The following is a 27,500-nucleotide window of genomic DNA, read 5'->3' as shown; positions in this document are numbered from 1 at the left end:
AGCCCCCTGCTGGTCGCTGCTGCCAGTGCAGCAGGCGTGCGTGTGTATTCGGCCTCGTGTCCAGGTCCCTCAGGGACTTGAGGCAGCTCTCCCCGGTGGTCTCGTGGTCAGGACCGGGCTTCGAATCCCGGTCGGGGGGGATGACTTTCTGCTGCAGATTAATTGGCACCTCTGAAAGAAAGTCTCCCCTCCTGTGCGTAATGCTCCACCCTCACCACCACCGCCGCCTTTTCCACCCCTTGACAAACAGACAGACAGACAGACAGACAGTCAGTCCAGTTCGGGAGCGCAGCTTTCATTTGGAAGCAGACCCTGCTTGTTTCAAGTCAACGACGCCAAGTTATTTTGCACTTTGAATTATATCGCTACGTGCGAGCGGCACTCAGCCTTGGAGAAGAAAAAAATACCACTGAGCTGAGAAAGTTCTTTTTAAAAAGGTTTCCTTCCACAGCAGCTCTGAGTGAGAGAGAGAGAGAGAGAGAGAGATATCAGCTTTATTCTCAGTAATAATACACACACACACACACACACACACACAGAGACACTGGGAAAGAGCTGTTTTTCCTTTTGAATATCTCCCCACGGGGAGCTGCACCGTTCCCAGAAACACTGCAATACTGGGTCGATGCGTGGAGTGGACGGAGCAAGCCCCTATTCCATCTCCCTGTTCTAAAAATCAATTAAAAATATTAATAAATAATATGTGTGTGTGTGTGTGTGTGTGTCGGTGTCAGTATCAGTCAGTCAGTCAGTGTCTCTCTCTCTCTCTCTCTCTCACTCAGAGCTGCTGTGGAAGGAAACTTTTTAAAAAAGAACTTGCTTATTGAAAGAAAGATGTGTCTCAAGCTGCCGGGCCCTGTCCATTGTCATGTTAATGGCAGGACTGCTTTCACCAGGAACCCGTTTTTCTGGGTCAGAGGTTCCAGGGGACCTGTTTTGTGCGGACTTCCCTGTGTCCGTCCCTCCCTGCCTGCCTTCCCCCCAGGACTTCCTTCTGAACACCTTTGTCGTTTAAAATAATAATAAATAATATGTGTGTGTGTGTGTCGGTGTCAGTATCAGTATCAGTCAGTCAGTGTCTCTCTCTCTCTCTCTCTCTCACACTCAGAGCTGCTGTGGAAGGAAACTTTTTTAAAAAGAACTTGCTTATTGAAAGAAAGATGTGTCTCAAGCTGCCGGGCCCTGTCCATTGTCATGTCAGTGGCAGGACTGCTTTCACCAGGAACCCTTCCCTGCCATTGCAGTGTTGATTTGGTCCTTATGCAAATTTAGGGGCGGAGCCAGCACACAAACGACCAATCACAGCAAAGTCCGCACTTTGCGAGCGCACGAGGTCGCGGCCAGCGTTCCAGTCCGCTCAGATCCAAATAAGCCCGAAAAGGAACACGCTCGATCTTAGCCAAAAGGCCGAGAAGCGATACCGCGCTCGATGCGAATTGATCTCGGGTCCTGTTTGCCCTCCCTCTTTGTTCTCTGGCTGCCGGTGTTGAAAGCAGTCTCGAAGCACTGCCGTTCTCTCCCACTCTGGCCACATTTTTTGCCACCGTTTCTAATTGCAACAGTGGATGAGTTTAAAGAAGTTGCCGTTTTTTCCTTTCTTGCCAGGATTGCTTGACAGATTGGTAAATTTGCCAGTAGGCCACCAATCAGATGGGGGAGGGTTGTGTCTCAACGGACCTCCGTCAGTCAGTCTCAGTCACTAACGAACTGCCGTGGAAGGAAACCTCTTTGAGTAAAACTAGTGACGTGGCGTGTCTCACAGCGAGTGAGTGAGATTGCAACGGCCAATTGAGAAAGAGGTGAGGTGCTGACAATCAGCAGCTCGTGTTGAAACATTCATTCCACGGCAGGCAAGACCAATCAAAAAAAATACTGCAGATGCTGGCTCGGCTCGGCTGGCTGGCTGGCTGGCTGGAAATGGGAAATAAAAACACAAGGCGTGTTAAAGGCTGGTTAAACTGTCGAAAGAAACAAGGCGTTAATGTTTCAGAAGCGCCTATTGAAAGACGTCTCTCAAGCTGCTCCCTGACTGGGCCCTGTCCGTTGTCATGTTAATCGCTGGTTAAACTGTCGGAAGAAACAAGGCGTTAATGTTTCAGAAGTGCCTATTGAAAGGTGTCTCTCAAGCTGCTCCCTGACTGGGCCCTGTCCGTTGTCATGTTAATCCCAGGGCGGGGGCGGGACTGCTTTGACCGGGAGACCTGTTTTCTGGGACGCAGGTGTGACATTCCAGGGAGGCACCTACTTTGTGCTGATTCGAAACGACCACGACAACGGCAACTTGCAGTTCTATATTACAACAACAACAACGCGCGTGTGGTAGTTGGGAGGGGCTGCGTTCGCGCTCTCCCCCCTGCATTGAAACTCAAAGTTCGATTTTCAATCCCATAGTCCACCAATCGGATGGGAGACGGTGTGTGTGTGTGTGTGTGTGTGTGTGTGTGTGTGTGTGTGTGTCAGTGTCAGTGTCAGTCAGTCTCTCTCTCTCTCTCTCTCTCTCTCTCACTCTTACTCAGAGCTGCTGTGGAAGGAAACCTTTTTAAAAAGAACTTGCATATTGAAAAAAAGATGTGTCTCAAGCTGCCGGGGCCCTGTCCATTGTCACGTTAATGGCAGGACGGGGCAGGACTGCTTTGACCAGGAGACCTGTTTTCTGGGACGCAGGTGTGAGATTCCAGGGGACCTGCTTTGTGCTGATTTCCCTGCCTCCCTCCCTCCCCCCCAGGACTTCCTTCTGAACACCTTTGTCGTTTAATCGAGGGCCAAAAGCCTGCCTGTGAAAGGGAAGGATCAGCCGGTCAGCCCCCTGCTGGTCGCTGCTGCCAGTGCAGCAGGCGTGCGTGTGTCCTCGGCCTCGTGTCCAGGTCCCTCAGGGACTTGAGGCAGCTCTCCCCGGTGGTCTCGTGGTCAGGACCGGGCTTCGAATCCCAGTCGGGGGGGGATGACTTTCTGCTGCAGATTAATTGGCATGAAGGAAAGTCTCCCCTCCTGAGCGTAAAGCTCCACCCTCACCACCACCACCGCCTTTTCCTCCCCTTGACAAACGGACAGACAGACAGTCAGACAGTCAGTCCAGTTCGGGAGCGCAGCTTTCATTAAGCAATGGCGTTTGTGACAACTCATCGTCTGACAGGTTGATGATTTCCCCACACGCCTCCTGCCGAATAAAAGGCTCACCCTCCCGGACACTACCCCCAGAATCACCCACCCCCCCCCCCCCGGGGTGAATATTAAGCCCGAGAACACCGACTGTAACCAACCGCAGTGAAAAGTTGAAGTGGCAACTCATTAACCAGATTTATTTTGGGCAACTCATTAACCAGATTTTTTGTTCATTTGGTTTATGAGTTGCCAAGTGTAAATCTGGTTAATGAGTTGCCACTTCAACTTTTCACTGCGGTTGGTTACAGTCGGTGTTCTCGGGCTTAATATTCGCCCCAGGGGGGGTGTATAGCGGGCGATGGCCGGTGTGGAGTGCGTTTTTTGGGGGTTGATTTTCACTTTGCCTCGCTGGTGGAATTTGTGGGAGGCAGGCAAGGGGATTGGTGTGGGCTGGTGGGCGGCAAGGGAGATGCTTGCTTCGGGGTGTTATCCTCACTTTGGTCCGCTGGTGAGAGTAGGCAGCGGCAGGCCGGCAGGCAGGCAGGCAGGCAGGCAGGCAAGTGTGATGTAGTGTGGGGTGCAGTGCAGTGCGGTGCAGTGCAGTGCTGCCCTGTCGTTTATGAAAGGTTGTAATGACACTGCTTTGCAGCTGACCATGTCCACTGATTTGTGACGCCCGTATGGAGGTTGATATCTCAGGAGGGCCGAGGCCGATTTCCTCCGGGGACGGCTCGTCGCGTGCGGCAGGACGAGGCGCAGCGGACGGTACCGAGCGCTCGGAGGTGCGGCGCTGCCCGCCGGAGGTACAGCGAAAGGCTGCAAACCGCTTTCCGCCTGCTAACTCGGCGGCCGTCAGACCGACCGACTCCGCTTTACCACCGGAGCTAGAGTCGGGCAAGGGGCACCGAAAGGTACCGGAAGGATCGCGTTCGCACGACGGGAAGTCGACTAGCGGGCCGCCGAAAGCGAGCCGGGGGCCCCCGGTTTTTCTGTCCCACCTGGAGACTGATATCTCAGGAAGGCCGAGGCCGATTTCCTCCGGGGACGGCTCGTCGCGTGCGGCAGGACGAGGCGCAGCGGACGGTACCGAGCGCTCGGAGGTGCGGCGCTGCCCGCCGGAGGTACAGCGAAAGTCTGCGAACCGCTTTCCGCCTCCTCTCACCGCACGGCTCTCCTTTTCACCCACTGGCGGATTTTCACCCTCCGACTGCTCGCTACCGTCCGCTGCGCCTGGTCCGGGCCCTGTCCATTGTCATGTTAATGGCAGGGCGGGGCAGGACTGCTTTCACCAGGAACCCGGTTTTCTGGGTCAGAGGTTCCAGGGGACCTGTTTTGTGCGGACTTCCCTGTGTCCGTCCCTCCCTGCCTGCCTTCCCCCCAGGACTTCCTTCTGAACACCTTTGTCGTTTAAAATAATAATAAATAATATGTGTGTGTGTGTGTGTGTGTCGGTGTCAGTATCAGTCAGTCAGTCAGTCTCTCTCTCTCTCTCTCTCTCTCTCTCTCACTCAGAGCTGCTGTGGAAGGAAACTTTTTTAAAAAGAACTTGCTTATTGAAAGAAAGATGTGTCTCAAGCTGCCGGGCCCTGTCCATTGTCATGTCAATGGCAGGACTGCTTTCACCAGGAACCCGGTTTTCTGGGTCAGAGGTTCCAGGGGACCTGTTTTGTGCGGACTTCCCTGTGTCCGTCCCTCCCTGCCTGCCTTCCCCCCAGGACTTCCTTCTGAACACCTTTGTCGTTTAAAATAATAATAAATAATATGTGTGTGTGTGTGTGTGTGTGTCGGTGTCAGTCAGTGAGTCAGTGTCTCTCTCTCTCTCTCTCTCTCTCTCTCTCTCTCACTCAGAGCTGCTGTGGAAGGAAACTTTTTTAAAAAGAACTTGCTTATTGAAAGAAAGATGTGTCTCAAGCTGCCGGGTCCTGTCCATTGTCCTGTCAATGGCAGGACTGCTTTCACCAGGAACCCGGTTTTGTGGGTCAGAGGTTCCAGGGGACCTGTTTTGTGCGGACTTCCCTGTGTCCGTCCCTCCCTGCCTGCCTTCCCCCCAGGACTTCCTTCTGAACACCTTTGTCGTTTCAGCGAGGGCCAAAAGCCTGCCTGTGAAAGGGAAGGATCAGCCGGTCAGCCCCCTGTTGGTCGCTGCTGCCAGTGCAGCAGGCGTGCGTGTGTATTCGGCCTCGTGTCCAGGTCCCTCAGGGACTTGAGGCATCTCTCCCCGGTGGTCTCGTGGTCAGGACCGGGCTTCGAATCCCGGTCGGGGGGGATGGCTTTCTGCTGCAGATTAATTGGCACCTCTGAAAGAAAGTCTCCCCTCCTGAGCGTAAAGCTCCACCCTCACCACCACCGCCACCTTTTCCACCCCTTGACAAACAGACAGACAGACAGACAGTCAGTCAGTCCAGTTCGGGAGCGCAGCTTTCATTTGGAAGCAGACCCTGCTTGTTTAAAGTCAACGACGCCAAGTTATTTTGCACTTTGAATTATATCGCTACGTGCGAGCGGCACTCAGCCTTGGAGAAGAAAAAAATACCACTGAGCTGAGAAAGGTCTTTTTAAAACGGTTTCCTTCCACAGCAGCTCTGAGTGTAAGAGAGAGAGAGAGAGAGAGAGAGAGATATCAGCTTTATTCTCAGTAATAAAACACACACACACACACACACACACAGACACTGGGAAAGAGCTGTTTTTCCTTTTGAATATCTCCCCACGGGGAGCTGCACCGTTCCCAGAAACACTGCAATACTGGGTCGATGCGTGGAGTGGACAGAGCAAGCCCCTAGTCCATCTCCCTGTTCCAAAAATTAATTAAAAATAATAATAAATAATATGTGTGTGTGTGTGTGTGTGTGTGTGTGTGTGTGTGTGTGTCGGTGTCAGTATCAGTCAGTCAGTCAGTGTCTCTCTCTCTCTCTCTCTCTCTCTCTCACTCAGAGCTGCTGTGGAAGGAAACTTTTTTAAAAAGAACTTGCTTATTGAAAGAAAGATGTGTCTCAAGCTGCCGGGCCCTGTCCATTCTCCTGTCAATGGCAGGACTGCTTTCACCAGGAACCCGGTTTTCTGGGTCAGAGGTTCCAGGGGACCTGTTTTGTGCGGACTTCCCTGTGTCCGTCCCTCCCTGCCTGCCTTCCCCCCAGGACTTCCTTCTGAACACCTTTGTCGTTTGAGCGAGGGCCAAAAGCCTGCCTGTGAAAGGGAAGGATCAGCCGGTCAGCCCCCTGCTGGTCGCTGCTGCCAGTGCAGCAGGCGTGCGTGTGTATTCGGCCTCGTGTCCAGGTCCCTCAGGGACTTGAGGCAGCTCTCCCCGGTGGTCTCGTGGTCAGGACCGGGCTTCGAATCCCGGTCGGGGGGGATGACTTTCTGCTGCAGATTAATTGGCACCTCTGAAAGAAAGTCTCCCCTCCTGTGCGTAATGCTCCACCCTCACCACCACCGCCGCCTTTTCCACCCCTTGACAAACAGACAGACAGACAGACAGACAGTCAGTCCAGTTCGGGAGCGCAGCTTTCATTTGGAAGCAGACCCTGCTTGTTTCAAGTCAACGACGCCAAGTTATTTTGCACTTTGAATTATATCGCTACGTGCGAGCGGCACTCAGCCTTGGAGAAGAAAAAAATACCACTGAGCTGAGAAAGTTCTTTTTAAAAAGGTTTCCTTCCACAGCAGCTCTGAGTGAGAGAGAGAGAGAGAGAGAGAGATATCAGCTTTATTCTCAGTAATAATACACACACACACACACACACACACACAGAGACACTGGGAAAGAGCTGTTTTTCCTTTTGAATATCTCCCCACGGGGAGCTGCACCGTTCCCAGAAACACTGCAATACTGGGTCGATGCGTGGAGTGGACGGAGCAAGCCCCTATTCCATCTCCCTGTTCTAAAAATCAATTAAAAATATTAATAAATAATATGTGTGTGTGTGTGTGTGTGTGTCGGTGTCAGTATCAGTCAGTCAGTCAGTGTCTCTCTCTCTCTCTCTCTCTCACTCAGAGCTGCTGTGGAAGGAAACTTTTTAAAAAAGAACTTGCTTATTGAAAGAAAGATGTGTCTCAAGCTGCCGGGCCCTGTCCATTGTCATGTTAATGGCAGGACTGCTTTCACCAGGAACCCGTTTTTCTGGGTCAGAGGTTCCAGGGGACCTGTTTTGTGCGGACTTCCCTGTGTCCGTCCCTCCCTGCCTGCCTTCCCCCCAGGACTTCCTTCTGAACACCTTTGTCGTTTAAAATAATAATAAATAATATGTGTGTGTGTGTGTCGGTGTCAGTATCAGTATCAGTCAGTCAGTGTCTCTCTCTCTCTCTCTCTCTCACACTCAGAGCTGCTGTGGAAGGAAACTTTTTTAAAAAGAACTTGCTTATTGAAAGAAAGATGTGTCTCAAGCTGCCGGGCCCTGTCCATTGTCATGTCAGTGGCAGGACTGCTTTCACCAGGAACCCTTCCCTGCCATTGCAGTGTTGATTTGGTCCTTATGCAAATTTAGGGGCGGAGCCAGCACACAAACGACCAATCACAGCAAAGTCCGCACTTTGCGAGCGCACGAGGTCGCGGCCAGCGTTCCAGTCCGCTCAGATCCAAATAAGCCCGAAAAGGAACACGCTCGATCTTAGCCAAAAGGCCGAGAAGCGATACCGCGCTCGATGCGAATTGATCTCGGGTCCTGTTTGCCCTCCCTCTTTGTTCTCTGGCTGCCGGTGTTGAAAGCAGTCTCGAAGCACTGCCGTTCTCTCCCACTCTGGCCACATTTTTTGCCACCGTTTCTAATTGCAACAGTGGATGAGTTTAAAGAAGTTGCCGTTTTTTCCTTTCTTGCCAGGATTGCTTGACAGATTGGTAAATTTGCCAGTAGGCCACCAATCAGATGGGGGAGGGTTGTGTCTCAACGGACCTCCGTCAGTCAGTCTCAGTCACTAACGAACTGCCGTGGAAGGAAACCTCTTTGAGTAAAACTAGTGACGTGGCGTGTCTCACAGCGAGTGAGTGAGATTGCAACGGCCAATTGAGAAAGAGGTGAGGTGCTGACAATCAGCAGCTCGTGTTGAAACATTCATTCCACGGCAGGCAAGACCAATCAAAAAAAATACTGCAGATGCTGGCTCGGCTCGGCTGGCTGGCTGGCTGGCTGGAAATGGGAAATAAAAACACAAGGCGTGTTAAAGGCTGGTTAAACTGTCGAAAGAAACAAGGCGTTAATGTTTCAGAAGCGCCTATTGAAAGACGTCTCTCAAGCTGCTCCCTGACTGGGCCCTGTCCGTTGTCATGTTAATCGCTGGTTAAACTGTCGGAAGAAACAAGGCGTTAATGTTTCAGAAGTGCCTATTGAAAGGTGTCTCTCAAGCTGCTCCCTGACTGGGCCCTGTCCGTTGTCATGTTAATCCCAGGGCGGGGGCGGGACTGCTTTGACCGGGAGACCTGTTTTCTGGGACGCAGGTGTGACATTCCAGGGAGGCACCTACTTTGTGCTGATTCGAAACGACCACGACAACGGCAACTTGCAGTTCTATATTACAACAACAACAACGCGCGTGTGGTAGTTGGGAGGGGCTGCGTTCGCGCTCTCCCCCCTGCATTGAAACTCAAAGTTCGATTTTCAATCCCATAGTCCACCAATCGGATGGGAGACGGTGTGTGTGTGTGTGTGTGTGTGTGTGTGTGTGTGTGTGTGTGTCAGTGTCAGTGTCAGTCAGTCTCTCTCTCTCTCTCTCTCTCTCTCTCACTCTTACTCAGAGCTGCTGTGGAAGGAAACCTTTTTAAAAAGAACTTGCATATTGAAAAAAAGATGTGTCTCAAGCTGCCGGGGCCCTGTCCATTGTCACGTTAATGGCAGGACGGGGCAGGACTGCTTTGACCAGGAGACCTGTTTTCTGGGACGCAGGTGTGAGATTCCAGGGGACCTGCTTTGTGCTGATTTCCCTGCCTCCCTCCCTCCCCCCCAGGACTTCCTTCTGAACACCTTTGTCGTTTAATCGAGGGCCAAAAGCCTGCCTGTGAAAGGGAAGGATCAGCCGGTCAGCCCCCTGCTGGTCGCTGCTGCCAGTGCAGCAGGCGTGCGTGTGTCCTCGGCCTCGTGTCCAGGTCCCTCAGGGACTTGAGGCAGCTCTCCCCGGTGGTCTCGTGGTCAGGACCGGGCTTCGAATCCCAGTCGGGGGGGGATGACTTTCTGCTGCAGATTAATTGGCATGAAGGAAAGTCTCCCCTCCTGAGCGTAAAGCTCCACCCTCACCACCACCACCGCCTTTTCCTCCCCTTGACAAACGGACAGACAGACAGTCAGACAGTCAGTCCAGTTCGGGAGCGCAGCTTTCATTAAGCAATGGCGTTTGTGACAACTCATCGTCTGACAGGTTGATGATTTCCCCACACGCCTCCTGCCGAATAAAAGGCTCACCCTCCCGGACACTACCCCCAGAATCACCCACCCCCCCCCCCCCGGGGTGAATATTAAGCCCGAGAACACCGACTGTAACCAACCGCAGTGAAAAGTTGAAGTGGCAACTCATTAACCAGATTTATTTTGGGCAACTCATTAACCAGATTTTTTGTTCATTTGGTTTATGAGTTGCCAAGTGTAAATCTGGTTAATGAGTTGCCACTTCAACTTTTCACTGCGGTTGGTTACAGTCGGTGTTCTCGGGCTTAATATTCGCCCCAGGGGGGGTGTATAGCGGGCGATGGCCGGTGTGGAGTGCGTTTTTTGGGGGTTGATTTTCACTTTGCCTCGCTGGTGGAATTTGTGGGAGGCAGGCAAGGGGATTGGTGTGGGCTGGTGGGCGGCAAGGGAGATGCTTGCTTCGGGGTGTTATCCTCACTTTGGTCCGCTGGTGAGAGTAGGCAGCGGCAGGCCGGCAGGCAGGCAGGCAGGCAGGCAGGCAAGTGTGATGTAGTGTGGGGTGCAGTGCAGTGCGGTGCAGTGCAGTGCTGCCCTGTCGTTTATGAAAGGTTGTAATGACACTGCTTTGCAGCTGACCATGTCCACTGATTTGTGACGCCCGTATGGAGGTTGATATCTCAGGAGGGCCGAGGCCGATTTCCTCCGGGGACGGCTCGTCGCGTGCGGCAGGACGAGGCGCAGCGGACGGTACCGAGCGCTCGGAGGTGCGGCGCTGCCCGCCGGAGGTACAGCGAAAGGCTGCAAACCGCTTTCCGCCTGCTAACTCGGCGGCCGTCAGACCGACCGACTCCGCTTTACCACCGGAGCTAGAGTCGGGCAAGGGGCACCGAAAGGTACCGGAAGGATCGCGTTCGCACGACGGGAAGTCGACTAGCGGGCCGCCGAAAGCGAGCCGGGGGCCCCCGGTTTTTCTGTCCCACCTGGAGACTGATATCTCAGGAAGGCCGAGGCCGATTTCCTCCGGGGACGGCTCGTCGCGTGCGGCAGGACGAGGCGCAGCGGACGGTACCGAGCGCTCGGAGGTGCGGCGCTGCCCGCCGGAGGTACAGCGAAAGTCTGCGAACCGCTTTCCGCCTCCTCTCACCGCACGGCTCTCCTTTTCACCCACTGGCGGATTTTCACCCTCCGACTGCTCGCTACCGTCCGCTGCGCCTGGTCCGGGCCCTGTCCATTGTCATGTTAATGGCAGGGCGGGGCAGGACTGCTTTCACCAGGAACCCGGTTTTCTGGGTCAGAGGTTCCAGGGGACCTGTTTTGTGCGGACTTCCCTGTGTCCGTCCCTCCCTGCCTGCCTTCCCCCCAGGACTTCCTTCTGAACACCTTTGTCGTTTAAAATAATAATAAATAATATGTGTGTGTGTGTGTGTGTGTCGGTGTCAGTATCAGTCAGTCAGTCAGTCTCTCTCTCTCTCTCTCTCTCTCTCTCTCACTCAGAGCTGCTGTGGAAGGAAACTTTTTTAAAAAGAACTTGCTTATTGAAAGAAAGATGTGTCTCAAGCTGCCGGGCCCTGTCCATTGTCATGTCAATGGCAGGACTGCTTTCACCAGGAACCCGGTTTTCTGGGTCAGAGGTTCCAGGGGACCTGTTTTGTGCGGACTTCCCTGTGTCCGTCCCTCCCTGCCTGCCTTCCCCCCAGGACTTCCTTCTGAACACCTTTGTCGTTTAAAATAATAATAAATAATATGTGTGTGTGTGTGTGTGTGTGTCGGTGTCAGTCAGTGAGTCAGTGTCTCTCTCTCTCTCTCTCTCTCTCTCTCTCTCACTCAGAGCTGCTGTGGAAGGAAACTTTTTTAAAAAGAACTTGCTTATTGAAAGAAAGATGTGTCTCAAGCTGCCGGGTCCTGTCCATTGTCCTGTCAATGGCAGGACTGCTTTCACCAGGAACCCGGTTTTGTGGGTCAGAGGTTCCAGGGGACCTGTTTTGTGCGGACTTCCCTGTGTCCGTCCCTCCCTGCCTGCCTTCCCCCCAGGACTTCCTTCTGAACACCTTTGTCGTTTCAGCGAGGGCCAAAAGCCTGCCTGTGAAAGGGAAGGATCAGCCGGTCAGCCCCCTGTTGGTCGCTGCTGCCAGTGCAGCAGGCGTGCGTGTGTATTCGGCCTCGTGTCCAGGTCCCTCAGGGACTTGAGGCATCTCTCCCCGGTGGTCTCGTGGTCAGGACCGGGCTTCGAATCCCGGTCGGGGGGGATGGCTTTCTGCTGCAGATTAATTGGCACCTCTGAAAGAAAGTCTCCCCTCCTGAGCGTAAAGCTCCACCCTCACCACCACCGCCACCTTTTCCACCCCTTGACAAACAGACAGACAGACAGACAGTCAGTCAGTCCAGTTCGGGAGCGCAGCTTTCATTTGGAAGCAGACCCTGCTTGTTTAAAGTCAACGACGCCAAGTTATTTTGCACTTTGAATTATATCGCTACGTGCGAGCGGCACTCAGCCTTGGAGAAGAAAAAAATACCACTGAGCTGAGAAAGGTCTTTTTAAAACGGTTTCCTTCCACAGCAGCTCTGAGTGTAAGAGAGAGAGAGAGAGAGAGAGAGAGATATCAGCTTTATTCTCAGTAATAAAACACACACACACACACACACACACAGACACTGGGAAAGAGCTGTTTTTCCTTTTGAATATCTCCCCACGGGGAGCTGCACCGTTCCCAGAAACACTGCAATACTGGGTCGATGCGTGGAGTGGACAGAGCAAGCCCCTAGTCCATCTCCCTGTTCCAAAAATTAATTAAAAATAATAATAAATAATATGTGTGTGTGTGTGTGTGTGTGTGTGTGTGTGTGTGTGTGTCGGTGTCAGTATCAGTCAGTCAGTCAGTGTCTCTCTCTCTCTCTCTCTCTCTCTCTCACTCAGAGCTGCTGTGGAAGGAAACTTTTTTAAAAAGAACTTGCTTATTGAAAGAAAGATGTGTCTCAAGCTGCCGGGCCCTGTCCATTCTCCTGTCAATGGCAGGACTGCTTTCACCAGGAACCCGGTTTTCTGGGTCAGAGGTTCCAGGGGACCTGTTTTGTGCGGACTTCCCTGTGTCCGTCCCTCCCTGCCTGCCTTCCCCCCAGGACTTCCTTCTGAACACCTTTGTCGTTTGAGCGAGGGCCAAAAGCCTGCCTGTGAAAGGGAAGGATCAGCCGGTCAGCCCCCTGCTGGTCGCTGCTGCCAGTGCAGCAGGCGTGCGTGTGTATTCGGCCTCGTGTCCAGGTCCCTCAGGGACTTGAGGCAGCTCTCCCCGGTGGTCTCGTGGTCAGGACCGGGCTTCGAATCCCGGTCGGGGGGGATGACTTTCTGCTGCAGATTAATTGGCACCTCTGAAAGAAAGTCTCCCCTCCTGTGCGTAATGCTCCACCCTCACCACCACCGCCGCCTTTTCCACCCCTTGACAAACAGACAGACAGACAGACAGACAGTCAGTCCAGTTCGGGAGCGCAGCTTTCATTTGGAAGCAGACCCTGCTTGTTTCAAGTCAACGACGCCAAGTTATTTTGCACTTTGAATTATATCGCTACGTGCGAGCGGCACTCAGCCTTGGAGAAGAAAAAAATACCACTGAGCTGAGAAAGTTCTTTTTAAAAAGGTTTCCTTCCACAGCAGCTCTGAGTGAGAGAGAGAGAGAGAGAGAGAGATATCAGCTTTATTCTCAGTAATAATACACACACACACACACACACACACACAGAGACACTGGGAAAGAGCTGTTTTTCCTTTTGAATATCTCCCCACGGGGAGCTGCACCGTTCCCAGAAACACTGCAATACTGGGTCGATGCGTGGAGTGGACGGAGCAAGCCCCTATTCCATCTCCCTGTTCTAAAAATCAATTAAAAATATTAATAAATAATATGTGTGTGTGTGTGTGTGTGTGTCGGTGTCAGTATCAGTCAGTCAGTCAGTGTCTCTCTCTCTCTCTCTCTCTCACTCAGAGCTGCTGTGGAAGGAAACTTTTTAAAAAAGAACTTGCTTATTGAAAGAAAGATGTGTCTCAAGCTGCCGGGCCCTGTCCATTGTCATGTTAATGGCAGGACTGCTTTCACCAGGAACCCGTTTTTCTGGGTCAGAGGTTCCAGGGGACCTGTTTTGTGCGGACTTCCCTGTGTCCGTCCCTCCCTGCCTGCCTTCCCCCCAGGACTTCCTTCTGAACACCTTTGTCGTTTAAAATAATAATAAATAATATGTGTGTGTGTGTGTCGGTGTCAGTATCAGTATCAGTCAGTCAGTGTCTCTCTCTCTCTCTCTCTCTCACACTCAGAGCTGCTGTGGAAGGAAACTTTTTTAAAAAGAACTTGCTTATTGAAAGAAAGATGTGCCTCAAGCTGCCGGGCCCTGTCCATTGTCATGTCAGTGGCAGGACTGCTTTCACCAGGAACCCTTCCCTGCCATTGCAGTGTTGATTTGGTCCTTATGCAAATTTAGGGGCGGAGCCAGCACACAAACGACCAATCACAGCAAAGTCCGCACTTTGCGAGCGCACGAGGTCGCGGCCAGCGTTCCAGTCCGCTCAGATCCAAATAAGCCCGAAAAGGAACACGCTCGATCTTAGCCAAAAGGCCGAGAAGCGATACCGCGCTCGATGCGAATTGATCTCGGGTCCTGTTTGCCCTCCCTCTTTGTTCTCTGGCTGCCGGTGTTGAAAGCAGTCTCGAAGCACTGCCGTTCTCTCCCACTCTGGCCACATTTTTTGCCACCGTTTCTAATTGCAACAGTGGATGAGTTTAAAGAAGTTGCCGTTTTTTCCTTTCTTGCCAGGATTGCTTGACAGATTGGTAAATTTGCCAGTAGGCCACCAATCAGATGGGGGAGGGTTGTGTCTCAACGGACCTCCGTCAGTCAGTCTCAGTCACTAACGAACTGCCGTGGAAGGAAACCTCTTTGAGTAAAACTAGTGACGTGACGTGTCTCACAATGAGCGAGCGAGTGAGATTGCAACGGCCAATTGAGAAAGAGGTGAGGTGCTGACAATCAGCAGCTCGTGTTGAAACATTCATTCCACGGCAGGCAAGACCAATCAAAAAAAATACTGCAGATGCTGGCTCGGCTCGGCTGGCTGGCTGGCTGGCTGGCTGGCTGGCTGGAAATGGGAAATAAAAACACAAGGCGTGTTAAAGGCTGGTTAAACTGTCGAAAGAAACAAGGCGTTAATGTTTCAGAAGCGCCTATTGAAAGACGTCTCTCAAGCTGCTCCCTGACTGGGCCCTGTCCATTGTCACGTTAATCCCAGGGCGGGGCGGGACTGCTTTGACCGGGAGACCTGTTTTCTGGGACGCAGGTGTGACATTCCAGGGAGGCACCTACTTTGTGCTGATTCGAAACGACCACGACAACGGCAACTTGCAGTTCTATATTACAACAACAACAACGCGCGTGTGGTAGTTGGGAGGGGCTGCGTTCGCGCTCTCCCCCCTGCATTGAAACTCAAAGTTCGATTTTCAATCCCATAGTCCACCAATCGGATGGGAGACGGTGTGTGTGTGTGTGTGTGTGTGTGTGTGTGTGTCAGTGTCAGTGTCAGTGTCAGTCAGTGTCTCTCTCTCTCTCTCTCTCTCTCTCACTCTTACTCAGAGCTGCTGTGGAAGGAAACCTTTTTAAAAAGAACTTGCATATTGAAAAAAAGATGTGTCTCAAGCTGCCGGGGCCCTGTCCATTGTCACGTTAATGGCAGGACGGGGCAGGACTGCTTTGACCAGGAGACCTGTTTTCTGGGACGCAGGTGTGAGATTCCAGGGGACCTGCTTTGTGCTGATTTCCCTGCCTCCCTCCCTCCCCCCCAGGACTTCCTTCTGAACACCTTTGTCGTTTAATCGAGGGCCAAAAGCCTGCCTGTGAAAGGGAAGGATCAGCCGGTCAGCCCCCTGCTGGTCGCTGCTGCCAGTGCAGCAGGCGTGCGTGTGTCCTCGGCCTCGTGTCCAGGTCCCTCAGGGACTTGAGGCAGCTCTCCCCGGTGGTCTCGTGGTCAGGACCGGGCTTCGAATCCCAGTCGGGGGGGGATGACTTTCTGCTGCAGATTAATTGGCATGAAGGAAAGTCTCCCCTCCTGAGCGTAAAGCTCCACCCTCACCACCACCACCGCCTTTTCCTCCCCTTGACAAACGGACAGACAGACAGTCAGACAGTCAGTCCAGTTCGGGAGCGCAGCTTTCATTAAGCAATGGCGTTTGTGACAACTCATCGTCTGACAGGTTGATGATTTCCCCACACGCCTCCTGCCGAATAAAAGGCTCACCCTCCCGGACACTACCCCCAGAATCACCCACCCCCCCCCCCCCGGGGTGAATATTAAGCCCGAGAACACCGACTGTAACCAACCGCAGTGAAAAGTTGAAGTGGCAACTCATTAACCAGATTTATTTTGGGCAACTCATTAACCAGATTTTTTGTTCATTTGGTTTATGAGTTGCCAAGTGTAAATCTGGTTAATGAGTTGCCACTTCAACTTTTCACTGCGGTTGGTTACAGTCGGTGTTCTCGGGCTTAATATTCGCCCCAGGGGGGGTGTATAGCGGGCGATGGCCGGTGTGGAGTGCGTTTTTTGGGGGTTGATTTTCACTTTGCCTCGCTGGTGGAATTTGTGGGAGGCAGGCAAGGGGATTGGTGTGGGCTGGTGGGCGGCAAGGGAGATGCTTGCTTCGGGGTGTTATCCTCACTTTGGTCCGCTGGTGAGAGTAGGCAGCGGCAGGCCGGCAGGCAGGCAGGCAGGCAGGCAGGCAAGTGTGATGTAGTGTGGGGTGCAGTGCAGTGCGGTGCAGTGCAGTGCTGCCCTGTCGTTTATGAAAGGTTGTAATGACACTGCTTTGCAGCTGACCATGTCCACTGATTTGTGACGCCCGTATGGAGGTTGATATCTCAGGAGGGCCGAGGCCGATTTCCTCCGGGGACGGCTCGTCGCGTGCGGCAGGACGAGGCGCAGCGGACGGTACCGAGCGCTCGGAGGTGCGGCGCTGCCCGCCGGAGGTACAGCGAAAGGCTGCAAACCGCTTTCCGCCTGCTAACTCGGCGGCCGTCAGACCGACCGACTCCGCTTTACCACCGGAGCTAGAGTCGGGCAAGGGGCACCGAAAGGTACCGGAAGGATCGCGTTCGCACGACGGGAAGTCGACTAGCGGGCCGCCGAAAGCGAGCCGGGGGCCCCCGGTTTTTCTGTCCCACCTGGAGACTGATATCTCAGGAAGGCCGAGGCCGATTTCCTCCGGGGACGGCTCGTCGCGTGCGGCAGGACGAGGCGCAGCGGACGGTACCGAGCGCTCGGAGGTGCGGCGCTGCCCGCCGGAGGTACAGCGAAAGTCTGCGAACCGCTTTCCGCCTCCTCTCACCGCACGGCTCTCCTTTTCACCCACTGGCGGATTTTCACCCTCCGACTGCTCGCTACCGTCCGCTGCGCCTGGTCCGGGCCCTGTCCATTGTCATGTTAATGGCAGGGCGGGGCAGGACTGCTTTCACCAGGAACCCGGTTTTCTGGGTCAGAGGTTCCAGGGGACCTGTTTTGTGCGGACTTCCCTGTGTCCGTCCCTCCCTGCCTGCCTTCCCCCCAGGACTTCCTTCTGAACACCTTTGTCGTTTAAAATAATAATAAATAATATGTGTGTGTGTGTGTGTGTGTCGGTGTCAGTATCAGTCAGTCAGTCAGTCTCTCTCTCTCTCTCTCTCTCTCTCTCTCACTCAGAGCTGCTGTGGAAGGAAACTTTTTTAAAAAGAACTTGCTTATTGAAAGAAAGATGTGTCTCAAGCTGCCGGGCCCTGTCCATTGTCATGTCAATGGCAGGACTGCTTTCACCAGGAACCCGGTTTTCTGGGTCAGAGGTTCCAGGGGACCTGTTTTGTGCGGACTTCCCTGTGTCCGTCCCTCCCTGCCTGCCTTCCCCCCAGGACTTCCTTCTGAACACCTTTGTCGTTTAAAATAATAATAAATAATATGTGTGTGTGTGTGTGTGTGTGTCGGTGTCAGTCAGTGAGTCAGTGTCTCTCTCTCTCTCTCTCTCTCTCTCTCTCTCACTCAGAGCTGCTGTGGAAGGAAACTTTTTTAAAAAGAACTTGCTTATTGAAAGAAAGATGTGTCTCAAGCTGCCGGGTCCTGTCCATTGTCCTGTCAATGGCAGGACTGCTTTCACCAGGAACCCGGTTTTGTGGGTCAGAGGTTCCAGGGGACCTGTTTTGTGCGGACTTCCCTGTGTCCGTCCCTCCCTGCCTGCCTTCCCCCCAGGACTTCCTTCTGAACACCTTTGTCGTTTCAGCGAGGGCCAAAAGCCTGCCTGTGAAAGGGAAGGATCAGCCGGTCAGCCCCCTGTTGGTCGCTGCTGCCAGTGCAGCAGGCGTGCGTGTGTATTCGGCCTCGTGTCCAGGTCCCTCAGGGACTTGAGGCATCTCTCCCCGGTGGTCTCGTGGTCAGGACCGGGCTTCGAATCCCGGTCGGGGGGGATGGCTTTCTGCTGCAGATTAATTGGCACCTCTGAAAGAAAGTCTCCCCTCCTGAGCGTAAAGCTCCACCCTCACCACCACCGCCACCTTTTCCACCCCTTGACAAACAGACAGACAGACAGACAGTCAGTCAGTCCAGTTCGGGAGCGCAGCTTTCATTTGGAAGCAGACCCTGCTTGTTTAAAGTCAACGACGCCAAGTTATTTTGCACTTTGAATTATATCGCTACGTGCGAGCGGCACTCAGCCTTGGAGAAGAAAAAAATACCACTGAGCTGAGAAAGGTCTTTTTAAAACGGTTTCCTTCCACAGCAGCTCTGAGTGTAAGAGAGAGAGAGAGAGAGAGAGAGAGATATCAGCTTTATTCTCAGTAATAAAACACACACACACACACACACACACAGACACTGGGAAAGAGCTGTTTTTCCTTTTGAATATCTCCCCACGGGGAGCTGCACCGTTCCCAGAAACACTGCAATACTGGGTCGATGCGTGGAGTGGACAGAGCAAGCCCCTAGTCCATCTCCCTGTTCCAAAAATTAATTAAAAATAATAATAAATAATATGTGTGTGTGTGTGTGTGTGTGTGTGTGTGTGTGTGTGTGTCGGTGTCAGTATCAGTCAGTCAGTCAGTGTCTCTCTCTCTCTCTCTCTCTCTCTCTCACTCAGAGCTGCTGTGGAAGGAAACTTTTTTAAAAAGAACTTGCTTATTGAAAGAAAGATGTGTCTCAAGCTGCCGGGCCCTGTCCATTCTCCTGTCAATGGCAGGACTGCTTTCACCAGGAACCCGGTTTTCTGGGTCAGAGGTTCCAGGGGACCTGTTTTGTGCGGACTTCCCTGTGTCCGTCCCTCCCTGCCTGCCTTCCCCCCAGGACTTCCTTCTGAACACCTTTGTCGTTTGAGCGAGGGCCAAAAGCCTGCCTGTGAAAGGGAAGGATCAGCCGGTCAGCCCCCTGCTGGTCGCTGCTGCCAGTGCAGCAGGCGTGCGTGTGTATTCGGCCTCGTGTCCAGGTCCCTCAGGGACTTGAGGCAGCTCTCCCCGGTGGTCTCGTGGTCAGGACCGGGCTTCGAATCCCGGTCGGGGGGGATGACTTTCTGCTGCAGATTAATTGGCACCTCTGAAAGAAAGTCTCCCCTCCTGTGCGTAATGCTCCACCCTCACCACCACCGCCGCCTTTTCCACCCCTTGACAAACAGACAGACAGACAGACAGACAGTCAGTCCAGTTCGGGAGCGCAGCTTTCATTTGGAAGCAGACCCTGCTTGTTTCAAGTCAACGACGCCAAGTTATTTTGCACTTTGAATTATATCGCTACGTGCGAGCGGCACTCAGCCTTGGAGAAGAAAAAAATACCACTGAGCTGAGAAAGTTCTTTTTAAAAAGGTTTCCTTCCACAGCAGCTCTGAGTGAGAGAGAGAGAGAGAGAGAGAGATATCAGCTTTATTCTCAGTAATAATACACACACACACACACACACACACACAGAGACACTGGGAAAGAGCTGTTTTTCCTTTTGAATATCTCCCCACGGGGAGCTGCACCGTTCCCAGAAACACTGCAATACTGGGTCGATGCGTGGAGTGGACGGAGCAAGCCCCTATTCCATCTCCCTGTTCTAAAAATCAATTAAAAATATTAATAAATAATATGTGTGTGTGTGTGTGTGTGTGTCGGTGTCAGTATCAGTCAGTCAGTCAGTGTCTCTCTCTCTCTCTCTCTCTCACTCAGAGCTGCTGTGGAAGGAAACTTTTTAAAAAAGAACTTGCTTATTGAAAGAAAGATGTGTCTCAAGCTGCCGGGCCCTGTCCATTGTCATGTTAATGGCAGGACTGCTTTCACCAGGAACCCGTTTTTCTGGGTCAGAGGTTCCAGGGGACCTGTTTTGTGCGGACTTCCCTGTGTCCGTCCCTCCCTGCCTGCCTTCCCCCCAGGACTTCCTTCTGAACACCTTTGTCGTTTAAAATAATAATAAATAATATGTGTGTGTGTGTGTCGGTGTCAGTATCAGTATCAGTCAGTCAGTGTCTCTCTCTCTCTCTCTCTCTCACACTCAGAGCTGCTGTGGAAGGAAACTTTTTTAAAAAGAACTTGCTTATTGAAAGAAAGATGTGCCTCAAGCTGCCGGGCCCTGTCCATTGTCATGTCAGTGGCAGGACTGCTTTCACCAGGAACCCTTCCCTGCCATTGCAGTGTTGATTTGGTCCTTATGCAAATTTAGGGGCGGAGCCAGCACACAAACGACCAATCACAGCAAAGTCCGCACTTTGCGAGCGCACGAGGTCGCGGCCAGCGTTCCAGTCCGCTCAGATCCAAATAAGCCCGAAAAGGAACACGCTCGATCTTAGCCAAAAGGCCGAGAAGCGATACCGCGCTCGATGCGAATTGATCTCGGGTCCTGTTTGCCCTCCCTCTTTGTTCTCTGGCTGCCGGTGTTGAAAGCAGTCTCGAAGCACTGCCGTTCTCTCCCACTCTGGCCACATTTTTTGCCACCGTTTCTAATTGCAACAGTGGATGAGTTTAAAGAAGTTGCCGTTTTTTCCTTTCTTGCCAGGATTGCTTGACAGATTGGTAAATTTGCCAGTAGGCCACCAATCAGATGGGGGAGGGTTGTGTCTCAACGGACCTCCGTCAGTCAGTCTCAGTCACTAACGAACTGCCGTGGAAGGAAACCTCTTTGAGTAAAACTAGTGACGTGACGTGTCTCACAATGAGCGAGCGAGTGAGATTGCAACGGCCAATTGAGAAAGAGGTGAGGTGCTGACAATCAGCAGCTCGTGTTGAAACATTCATTCCACGGCAGGCAAGACCAATCAAAAAAAATACTGCAGATGCTGGCTCGGCTCGGCTGGCTGGCTGGCTGGCTGGCTGGCTGGCTGGAAATGGGAAATAAAAACACAAGGCGTGTTAAAGGCTGGTTAAACTGTCGAAAGAAACAAGGCGTTAATGTTTCAGAAGCGCCTATTGAAAGACGTCTCTCAAGCTGCTCCCTGACTGGGCCCTGTCCATTGTCACGTTAATCCCAGGGCGGGGCGGGACTGCTTTGACCGGGAGACCTGTTTTCTGGGACGCAGGTGTGACATTCCAGGGAGGCACCTACTTTGTGCTGATTCGAAACGACCACGACAACGGCAACTTGCAGTTCTATATTACAACAACAACAACGCGCGTGTGGTAGTTGGGAGGGGCTGCGTTCGCGCTCTCCCCCCTGCATTGAAACTCAAAGTTCGATTTTCAATCCCATAGTCCACCAATCGGATGGGAGACGGTGTGTGTGTGTGTGTGTGTGTGTGTGTGTGTGTCAGTGTCAGTGTCAGTGTCAGTCAGTGTCTCTCTCTCTCTCTCTCTCTCTCTCACTCTTACTCAGAGCTGCTGTGGAAGGAAACCTTTTTAAAAAGAACTTGCATATTGAAAAAAAGATGTGTCTCAAGCTGCCGGGGCCCTGTCCATTGTCACGTTAATGGCAGGACGGGGCAGGACTGCTTTGACCAGGAGACCTGTTTTCTGGGACGCAGGTGTGAGATTCCAGGGGACCTGCTTTGTGCTGATTTCCCTGCCTCCCTCCCTCCCCCCCAGGACTTCCTTCTGAACACCTTTGTCGTTTAATCGAGGGCCAAAAGCCTGCCTGTGAAAGGGAAGGATCAGCCGGTCAGCCCCCTGCTGGTCGCTGCTGCCAGTGCAGCAGGCGTGCGTGTGTCCTCGGCCTCGTGTCCAGGTCCCTCAGGGACTTGAGGCAGCTCTCCCCGGTGGTCTCGTGGTCAGGACCGGGCTTCGAATCCCAGTCGGGGGGGGATGACTTTCTGCTGCAGATTAATTGGCATGAAGGAAAGTCTCCCCTCCTGAGCGTAAAGCTCCACCCTCACCACCACCACCGCCTTTTCCTCCCCTTGACAAACGGACAGACAGACAGTCAGACAGTCAGTCCAGTTCGGGAGCGCAGCTTTCATTAAGCAATGGCGTTTGTGACAACTCATCGTCTGACAGGTTGATGATTTCCCCACACGCCTCCTGCCGAATAAAAGGCTCACCCTCCCGGACACTACCCCCAGAATCACCCACCCCCCCCCCCCCGGGGTGAATATTAAGCCCGAGAACACCGACTGTAACCAACCGCAGTGAAAAGTTGAAGTGGCAACTCATTAACCAGATTTATTTTGGGCAACTCATTAACCAGATTTTTTGTTCATTTGGTTTATGAGTTGCCAAGTGTAAATCTGGTTAATGAGTTGCCACTTCAACTTTTCACTGCGGTTGGTTACAGTCGGTGTTCTCGGGCTTAATATTCGCCCCAGGGGGGGTGTATAGCGGGCGATGGCCGGTGTGGAGTGCGTTTTTTGGGGGTTGATTTTCACTTTGCCTCGCTGGTGGAATTTGTGGGAGGCAGGCAAGGGGATTGGTGTGGGCTGGTGGGCGGCAAGGGAGATGCTTGCTTCGGGGTGTTATCCTCACTTTGGTCCGCTGGTGAGAGTAGGCAGCGGCAGGCCGGCAGGCAGGCAGGCAGGCAGGCAGGCAAGTGTGATGTAGTGTGGGGTGCAGTGCAGTGCGGTGCAGTGCAGTGCTGCCCTGTCGTTTATGAAAGGTTGTAATGACACTGCTTTGCAGCTGACCATGTCCACTGATTTGTGACGCCCGTATGGAGGTTGATATCTCAGGAGGGCCGAGGCCGATTTCCTCCGGGGACGGCTCGTCGCGTGCGGCAGGACGAGGCGCAGCGGACGGTACCGAGCGCTCGGAGGTGCGGCGCTGCCCGCCGGAGGTACAGCGAAAGGCTGCAAACCGCTTTCCGCCTGCTAACTCGGCGGCCGTCAGACCGACCGACTCCGCTTTACCACCGGAGCTAGAGTCGGGCAAGGGGCACCGAAAGGTACCGGAAGGATCGCGTTCGCACGACGGGAAGTCGACTAGCGGGCCGCCGAAAGCGAGCCGGGGGCCCCCGGTTTTTCTGTCCCACCTGGAGACTGATATCTCAGGAAGGCCGAGGCCGATTTCCTCCGGGGACGGCTCGTCGCGTGCGGCAGGACGAGGCGCAGCGGACGGTACCGAGCGCTCGGAGGTGCGGCGCTGCCCGCCGGAGGTACAGCGAAAGTCTGCGAACCGCTTTCCGCCTCCTCTCACCGCACGGCTCTCCTTTTCACCCACTGGCGGATTTTCACCCTCCGACTGCTCGCTACCGTCCGCTGCGCCTGGTCCGGGCCCTGTCCATTGTCATGTTAATGGCAGGGCGGGGCAGGACTGCTTTCACCAGGAACCCGGTTTTCTGGGTCAGAGGTTCCAGGGGACCTGTTTTGTGCGGACTTCCCTGTGTCCGTCCCTCCCTGCCTGCCTTCCCCCCAGGACTTCCTTCTGAACACCTTTGTCGTTTAAAATAATAATAAATAATATGTGTGTGTGTGTGTGTGTGTCGGTGTCAGTATCAGTCAGTCAGTCAGTCTCTCTCTCTCTCTCTCTCTCTCTCTCTCACTCAGAGCTGCTGTGGAAGGAAACTTTTTTAAAAAGAACTTGCTTATTGAAAGAAAGATGTGTCTCAAGCTGCCGGGCCCTGTCCATTGTCATGTCAATGGCAGGACTGCTTTCACCAGGAACCCGGTTTTCTGGGTCAGAGGTTCCAGGGGACCTGTTTTGTGCGGACTTCCCTGTGTCCGTCCCTCCCTGCCTGCCTTCCCCCCAGGACTTCCTTCTGAACACCTTTGTCGTTTAAAATAATAATAAATAATATGTGTGTGTGTGTGTGTGTGTGTCGGTGTCAGTCAGTGAGTCAGTGTCTCTCTCTCTCTCTCTCTCTCTCTCTCTCTCTCACTCAGAGCTGCTGTGGAAGGAAACTTTTTTAAAAAGAACTTGCTTATTGAAAGAAAGATGTGTCTCAAGCTGCCGGGTCCTGTCCATTGTCCTGTCAATGGCAGGACTGCTTTCACCAGGAACCCGGTTTTGTGGGTCAGAGGTTCCAGGGGACCTGTTTTGTGCGGACTTCCCTGTGTCCGTCCCTCCCTGCCTGCCTTCCCCCCAGGACTTCCTTCTGAACACCTTTGTCGTTTCAGCGAGGGCCAAAAGCCTGCCTGTGAAAGGGAAGGATCAGCCGGTCAGCCCCCTGTTGGTCGCTGCTGCCAGTGCAGCAGGCGTGCGTGTGTATTCGGCCTCGTGTCCAGGTCCCTCAGGGACTTGAGGCATCTCTCCCCGGTGGTCTCGTGGTCAGGACCGGGCTTCGAATCCCGGTCGGGGGGGATGGCTTTCTGCTGCAGATTAATTGGCACCTCTGAAAGAAAGTCTCCCCTCCTGAGCGTAAAGCTCCACCCTCACCACCACCGCCACCTTTTCCACCCCTTGACAAACAGACAGACAGACAGACAGTCAGTCAGTCCAGTTCGGGAGCGCAGCTTTCATTTGGAAGCAGACCCTGCTTGTTTAAAGTCAACGACGCCAAGTTATTTTGCACTTTGAATTATATCGCTACGTGCGAGCGGCACTCAGCCTTGGAGAAGAAAAAAATACCACTGAGCTGAGAAAGGTCTTTTTAAAACGGTTTCCTTCCACAGCAGCTCTGAGTGTAAGAGAGAGAGAGAGAGAGAGAGAGAGATATCAGCTTTATTCTCAGTAATAAAACACACACACACACACACACACACAGACACTGGGAAAGAGCTGTTTTTCCTTTTGAATATCTCCCCACGGGGAGCTGCACCGTTCCCAGAAACACTGCAATACTGGGTCGATGCGTGGAGTGGACAGAGCAAGCCCCTAGTCCATCTCCCTGTTCCAAAAATTAATTAAAAATAATAATAAATAATATGTGTGTGTGTGTGTGTGTGTGTGTGTGTGTGTGTGTGTGTCGGTGTCAGTATCAGTCAGTCAGTCAGTGTCTCTCTCTCTCTCTCTCTCTCTCTCTCACTCAGAGCTGCTGTGGAAGGAAACTTTTTTAAAAAGAACTTGCTTATTGAAAGAAAGATGTGTCTCAAGCTGCCGGGCCCTGTCCATTCTCCTGTCAATGGCAGGACTGCTTTCACCAGGAACCCGGTTTTCTGGGTCAGAGGTTCCAGGGGACCTGTTTTGTGCGGACTTCCCTGTGTCCGTCCCTCCCTGCCTGCCTTCCCCCCAGGACTTCCTTCTGAACACCTTTGTCGTTTGAGCGAGGGCCAAAAGCCTGCCTGTGAAAGGGAAGGATCAGCCGGTCAGCCCCCTGCTGGTCGCTGCTGCCAGTGCAGCAGGCGTGCGTGTGTATTCGGCCTCGTGTCCAGGTCCCTCAGGGACTTGAGGCAGCTCTCCCCGGTGGTCTCGTGGTCAGGACCGGGCTTCGAATCCCGGTCGGGGGGGATGACTTTCTGCTGCAGATTAATTGGCACCTCTGAAAGAAAGTCTCCCCTCCTGAGCGTAAAGCTCCACCCTCACCACCACCGCCGCCTTTTCCACCCCTTGACAAACAGACAGACAGACAGACAGACAGTCAGTCCAGTTCGGGAGCGCAGCTTTCATTTGGAAGCAGACCCTGCTTGTTTCAAGTCAACGACGCCAAGTTATTTTGCACTTTGAATTATATCGCTACGTGCGAGCGGCACTCAGCCTTGGAGAAGAAAAAAATACCACTGAGCTGAGAAAGTTCTTTTTAAAAAGGTTTCCTTCCACAGCAGCTCTGAGTGAGAGAGAGAGAGAGAGAGAGAGATATCAGCTTTATTCTCAGTAATAATACACACACACACACACACACACACACAGAGACACTGGGAAAGAGCTGTTTTTCCTTTTGAATATCTCCCCACGGGGAGCTGCACCGTTCCCAGAAACACTGCAATACTGGGTCGATGCGTGGAGTGGACGGAGCAAGCCCCTATTCCATCTCCCTGTTCTAAAAATCAATTAAAAATATTAATAAATAATATGTGTGTGTGTGTGTGTGTGTGTCGGTGTCAGTATCAGTCAGTCAGTCAGTGTCTCTCTCTCTCTCTCTCTCTCACTCAGAGCTGCTGTGGAAGGAAACTTTTTAAAAAAGAACTTGCTTATTGAAAGAAAGATGTGTCTCAAGCTGCCGGGCCCTGTCCATTGTCATGTTAATGGCAGGACTGCTTTCACCAGGAACCCGTTTTTCTGGGTCAGAGGTTCCAGGGGACCTGTTTTGTGCGGACTTCCCTGTGTCCGTCCCTCCCTGCCTGCCTTCCCCCCAGGACTTCCTTCTGAACACCTTTGTCGTTTAAAATAATAATAAATAATATGTGTGTGTGTGTGTCGGTGTCAGTATCAGTATCAGTCAGTCAGTGTCTCTCTCTCTCTCTCTCTCTCACACTCAGAGCTGCTGTGGAAGGAAACTTTTTTAAAAAGAACTTGCTTATTGAAAGAAAGATGTGTCTCAAGCTGCCGGGCCCTGTCCATTGTCATGTCAGTGGCAGGACTGCTTTCACCAGGAACCCTTCCCTGCCATTGCAGTGTTGATTTGGTCCTTATGCAAATTTAGGGGCGGAGCCAGCACACAAACGACCAATCACAGCAAAGTCCGCACTTTGCGAGCGCACGAGGTCGCGGCCAGCGTTCCAGTCCGCTCAGATCCAAATAAGCCCGAAAAGGAACACGCTCGATCTTAGCCAAAAGGCCGAGAAGCGATACCGCGCTCGATGCGAATTGATCTCGGGTCCTGTTTGCCCTCCCTCTTTGTTCTCTGGCTGCCGGTGTTGAAAGCAGTCTCGAAGCACTGCCGTTCTCTCCCACTCTGGCCACATTTTTTGCCACCGTTTCTAATTGCAACAGTGGATGAGTTTAAAGAAGTTGCCGTTTTTTCCTTTCTTGCCAGGATTGCTTGACAGATTGGTAAATTTGCCAGTAGGCCACCAATCAGATGGGGGAGGGTTGTGTCTCAACGGACCTCCGTCAGTCAGTCTCAGTCACTAACGAACTGCCGTGGAAGGAAACCTCTTTGAGTAAAACTAGTGACGTGACGTGTCTCACAATGAGCGAGCGAGTGAGATTGCAACGGCCAATTGAGAAAGAGGTGAGGTGCTGACAATCAGCAGCTCGTGTTGAAACATTCATTCCACGGCAGGCAAGACCAATCAAAAAAAATACTGCAGATGCTGGCTCGGCTCGGCTGGCTGGCTGGCTGGCTGGCTGGCTGGCTGGAAATGGGAAATAAAAACACAAGGCGTGTTAAAGGCTGGTTAAACTGTCGAAAGAAACAAGGCGTTAATGTTTCAGAAGCGCCTATTGAAAGACGTCTCTCAAGCTGCTCCCTGACTGGGCCCTGTCCATTGTCACGTTAATCCCAGGGCGGGGCGGGACTGCTTTGACCGGGAGACCTGTTTTCTGGGACGCAGGTGTGACATTCCAGGGAGGCACCTACTTTGTGCTGATTCGAAACGACCACGACAACGGCAACTTGCAGTTCTATATTACAACAACAACAACGCGCGTGTGGTAGTTGGGAGGGGCTGCGTTCGCGCTCTCCCCCCTGCATTGAAACTCAAAGTTCGATTTTCAATCCCATAGTCCACCAATCGGATGGGAGACGGTGTGTGTGTGTGTGTGTGTGTGTGTGTGTGTGTCAGTGTCAGTGTCAGTGTCAGTCAGTGTCTCTCTCTCTCTCTCTCTCTCTCTCACTCTTACTCAGAGCTGCTGTGGAAGGAAACCTTTTTA

The 27,500-nt window shown here is 52.8% G+C and overlaps 9 pseudogenes; all 9 read right to left on the bottom strand.

The window, feature by feature from the left end:
* Positions 1–584: 584 nt before the first annotated feature.
* LOC137311764 (U2 spliceosomal RNA) lies at positions 585–701 on the bottom strand (annotated as a pseudogene).
* A 5,113-nt stretch (positions 702–5,814) lies between these two features.
* On the bottom strand, positions 5,815–5,931 carry LOC137311705 (U2 spliceosomal RNA; annotated as a pseudogene).
* Positions 5,932–6,898: 967 nt separating this feature from the next.
* LOC137311763 (U2 spliceosomal RNA) lies at positions 6,899–7,015 on the bottom strand (annotated as a pseudogene).
* A 5,111-nt stretch (positions 7,016–12,126) lies between these two features.
* Positions 12,127–12,243, bottom strand: LOC137311704 (U2 spliceosomal RNA; annotated as a pseudogene).
* Positions 12,244–13,210: 967 nt separating this feature from the next.
* Positions 13,211–13,327, bottom strand: LOC137311762 (U2 spliceosomal RNA; annotated as a pseudogene).
* Positions 13,328–18,340: 5,013 nt separating this feature from the next.
* On the bottom strand, positions 18,341–18,457 carry LOC137311703 (U2 spliceosomal RNA; annotated as a pseudogene).
* Positions 18,458–19,424: 967 nt separating this feature from the next.
* LOC137311761 (U2 spliceosomal RNA) lies at positions 19,425–19,541 on the bottom strand (annotated as a pseudogene).
* A 5,015-nt stretch (positions 19,542–24,556) lies between these two features.
* Positions 24,557–24,673, bottom strand: LOC137311702 (U2 spliceosomal RNA; annotated as a pseudogene).
* A 967-nt stretch (positions 24,674–25,640) lies between these two features.
* On the bottom strand, positions 25,641–25,757 carry LOC137311760 (U2 spliceosomal RNA; annotated as a pseudogene).
* Between the last annotated feature and the right edge of the window lie 1,743 nt (positions 25,758–27,500).

The sequence above is a fragment of the Heptranchias perlo genome, unplaced genomic scaffold (assembly GCF_035084215.1).
Source record: "Heptranchias perlo isolate sHepPer1 unplaced genomic scaffold, sHepPer1.hap1 HAP1_SCAFFOLD_383, whole genome shotgun sequence".
NCBI lineage: Eukaryota > Metazoa > Chordata > Chondrichthyes > Hexanchiformes > Hexanchidae > Heptranchias > Heptranchias perlo.
This window is presented reverse-complemented; position numbering and strand designations above follow the sequence as displayed.